Here is a 4,372-nt window from a genome sequence, read left to right as displayed (position 1 = left end):
CTGCCCGCGTCGCCCGCTCCCATCTCGGCGGTCTGGCTGGCGGGACAGAGCTGGTGTGGACTCCGGCTCCGCCCGGTTTGCCCGCAAATCCCTGGATCCTTCGGTGGGAAGGCTCGGAGCCCGGGGCGCGCGCCCAGGATCCGTGCGGCTTGACCCCTGGCGTTGCCAGCCTGTCGGGCATTGGGGAGGAATAGTCAGGGAACTGGTTCGGACCCGGAGGGAGTTAATGACTCCTCGAGGAGCCCCAAGGTGGCCGGCCCCTTCTCTTCCCACTCCCTTCGTGCCCCCACGGCCCCGGGGGTCCCTGAGGCAGAATCAGGGCATCCAGACCCCTGGCTGGGCAGAGGTGCCTGCTCCCCTTTTCTTCCTGGTACAGGGGTCCTCATAAGCCTTTTGCGCCCCCTCCACGGTCAGCAAGAGGTCCCCTCCCCCCACCTCCCTCACATCAACCGGAGCCTGGCCCTCCCTGGAGTCCCCACTCTCCTGGCTCCAGGCAGCTCCAAAGGTCCCCTCGGCTCCCCATTGGCTCCGCGGTCCTTGGCCCAGGGTGAGAGCCCCAGCCACCCTGGCCGCCGGCTGCCCTCCTTCAGCCCTCCTGCCTCCACTGGCCAGCCCACCCCTGGGCCTCCCCGCCCCCAGTGACTTGTCTGCATCCCACAGAAGTCAGGGCTCAGCTGCCACAAACCCAGCACGGCCACCGCTGCACCCTGCCCACCATCACAGTCACTTCATTTCTTCCTTCAAGACTGTGGCCTGGGTGGCTCAGGGCCGGGGCTCCGGGGAGGCTTCTGCCCTGTCTGGGACCTCAGGAGTGTGAGAGCTGGTGCAGGGGGGTGTGGCCGCCTGTGGATGGGAAGGAGCTCAGGGCGATGAGTGGATCAGCTCTAAGTGGGTCAGAAGTTGAGGGGTCACCAAGGCCTGGATCAAGTGGGTCCCTGAGGAGGCCCCGACGGGGTGGGGGGGTGGGCAGACAGGGCAAAGGTTCGGAGGGAAGAAGTCTGGGACTTGCGGACATGGAGAGGCCAGAAGTCAGGGTGACTCCCAGTTTCTATCTTGCCCTGTTGGTACAACCCCCAGCTGTGCCCCCAGTCCCTGCAGCTCCAGATACACCGGTTCCCGTGCCCTAGTGGGCTAATGGTGTTCCCTCAAAAAGATATGTTCGGCCTGTCCAGTGGCTCAGTGGCTGGGCGTCGACCCTTGCACAAGAGGTCAAGGTTCAGTTCTCCATCAGGGCACATGTTGGGGTTGCAGCCCATCCCCCGTGGGGGGTGTGCAGGAGGCAGCTGATGGATGTTTCTCTCTCATCGATGTTTCTATCTCTCCTTCTCCCTTCCCCTCTCTAAATATCAATAAAAGTACATATATATATTGATTGATTTCAGAGAGGAAGAAATATAGAAACATCAATGATGAGAGAGAATCACGGATCGGCAGCCTCCCACACTCCCCCCTCTGGGAATTAAGCCCACAACCCGGGCATGTGCCCTCGACCGGAATCAAACCCAATCAGCAGGCCGTTGCTCTATCCACTGAGCCAAACCAACCAGGGGGAAAAGTACATTTTTAAAAAGACATGTCCGCCTCCTAATGCCAAACCCTGTGAATGTGGCCTCACTGGGAAAGGGTCTGTTCATGAAGCCCAGGATCTTTTTTAAAAAAATATATATTTTATTGATTTTTTACAGAGAGGAAGGGAGAGGGATAGAGAGTTAAAAACATCAGTGAGGGAGAAACATTGATCAGCTGCCTCCTGCACACTCCCTACTGGGTATGTGCCCACAACCAAGGTACATGCCCTTGACCGGACTCGAACCCGGGACCCTTCAGTCCACAGGCTGATGCTCTATCCACTGAGCCAAACCGGTTAGGGCGAAGCCCAGGATCTTGAGGTGAGGTCACCCTGATTGCCTGGGCAGGCCTCAATCCACGCCCTCGGGAGATGAGACGGACAGCCAGGGGGAGGCCTCGTGAAGACAGAGGCAGCGGCTGGGGCACCCGACCCAGAATGACAAGACAGGGCTCTCCTTGCAGACTTGGGAGGGAGCATGGCCCTGCCAACCTTGATTTTGAACTTCTGGCTTCCAGGGTTGTGAGGGAATGACTTTCACTGAAAAAAAGTCTCTTCTGGGATATCCCAAATGTGTCCTCAGCTTCCCCCAGCGCCTCCCCTGAGCATGCCTCCCATCTTGACCTGGGCCAGGATGGTCCCTGAAGGGGGTCACTCCGTCTGTGGTCTGTGGTCATTTGTTACAGAGGCCCCCAGGCACTAACACACAGCCCTGCCTGTGTCCTCTCCCAGCTCCAGCCTGGGGGGGTGTGCGGGTCCCACGCCAGGGGACAGGGCTGGCCGGGGCTGGAGAGAACGTGGACGCTCCCAGCCCAGAGCTACCCTCCTGTGCGCATGATGTCTGTGCCTGCCTGGGCCTGGGAGGACGGGAGCAGGGGTGCCAGCACACACTGGGGACACAGCAAGGACTTCAGGGTGCAGGTCTGTGAGGGGCAAGTGGGCAGGGTGTCCACGTGTCCTGCTTGGTGCTAGCACGTGAGAGGTGGCAGATGGGTGGCTGGTCAGGGTGGGCCAGAGGTGACAGTACTGATGGGGGTGTAGGGAAGGTGTCCACATGTGTGTGTGTGTGTTAAGGTATTTGTTTCAGTAGGTGGGGGGCACAGATACATGCCTCTGTTCTCAAGGGGTACCACCTGTGCTCAGTCTGAGCCCAGACCAGGGGCTCTGGCACAGTTCCCTGGGGACACGTCTCACATCTGAGCACAGGTTGGCGTGGCTGGGTAGGCTGCCCGCTGCTCAAGGATGCCTGCTAAGGCAGTGCTCTCTCTCTCTCTTTTTTTCTTTCTTAATGTATTTTTATTGATTTCAGAGAGAAAGGGAGAGAGAAACATCAATGATGAGAGAATCATGGATCTGCTGCCTCCGGCACGACCCCTACTGGGGACTGAGCCTGCAACTTGGGCATGTGCCCTTGACTGGAATCGAACCCAGGACCCTTCAGTCCGCAGGCTGACGCTCTATCCACTGAGCCAAACGGCCAGGGCCAGGCAGTGTTCTTTGCATCTCATCGATGGTGCATATGTGTATTATGATAATTCCCAGCAGTGAGAAGGGCGGGCCCCTCCAAGCGGATCAGGAGCTGCTTGTCCACTTCCTTCCCAGGAGCTCAGCAGGGCGCCATCACCCCGTTTGGAACATTCTCCTGGGCAGTGTCCTCCTATCGTGTGGTCTTCGGCAGGTGGGTGTGGGCGTTGAAGGCCAGCACATGTCAGGCTCCAAGCTGAGGGGGTTTACCACGCCGGACCCCACCCGAGGGCGGCTGCTGTACTCCCCCATCCAGCCCTCAACACCCCTCTTCTGCGGCCCAGGGCCCTAAGGCACAGAGAAGTCGAGAAACCCTCCTGAGGTCCCATGATTGATACACGCGGCGCCCAAGCCTGGCCTGTCGACGCCCAAGAGGGGCTGTGCTGTGCCAGCCACCCTCTCCAGACCCTACCCCTTGGGTCCACAGAGCGGGGTCACTGTGGGGGTCCCCGACTCTCTGGCATCTTCCACTCTTCCTTTCTGCAAAGTCCTTTCCAGACCCAGTAAGGGTGCTCTTCTCTCTCATAACCAAGCAGAACTCAGCCCTCTGGTGGCCACTCCTCAGCTACCACCACTTGCTGTGCAAAACCACTGCAGAGACTTGGTGCTTGGATTACTCGGTTACTCGCCTCTCAGGCTTTTTGTTGTTGTTAATCCTCACCCGGGGATATTTCTCCCGTTGATTTTTAGAGAGAGTGGAAGGGAGGCGGAGAGACACACAGAGAGAAACATCCATGTGAGAGAGACACATCCATTGGGACTGAGCCTGCACCGAGGTACCTGTCCTTGACGGAAATAAACCCGTGACCCTTCAGTCAGCAGGCTCTAACCACTGAGCCAGGCAACTGGCTAGGGCCCCATTCTCTTTAAACTCCCTCCAGCTCCCCTGCCCCCCAGTGCTGCTGTCCCGAGGGTCACCAATGGCCGCCACCTGGCTCCACCCAGGCCCCTTCCTGGATGTGCTTCTTTGGCCGGCTCCCAGGGGCCCCAACCCCTGAAAGGAAGTCTCTTCTGGGATGTCCCAAGTGTGTCCTCAGGTCCCCCCAGGGCCTCCCCTGAGCGTGGCTCCCATCTTGACCTGGGCCAGGATGGTCCCTGAAGGGGGTCACGGAAGTGGCCTCCTGACTGGCCCCGCGGGCCGCCCTCGCCGCTCCAGCCGGTTCTCAGGGGATCCTATGAGCCAATGCATGTCCTCGTGCCGGGACCCTCCAGCTCCCCAGAGCCGCTGCCCTGCAGGGCGGCCCCTCGGCCACTCCCCGCACTGGCCCAGCCACGCAGGCT

The sequence above is a fragment of the Myotis brandtii genome, unplaced genomic scaffold (genome assembly GCF_000412655.1).
Source record: "Myotis brandtii unplaced genomic scaffold, ASM41265v1 scaffold1236, whole genome shotgun sequence".
Lineage (NCBI taxonomy): Eukaryota > Metazoa > Chordata > Mammalia > Chiroptera > Vespertilionidae > Myotis > Myotis brandtii.
Note: the sequence above shows the minus strand (reverse complement) of the source record.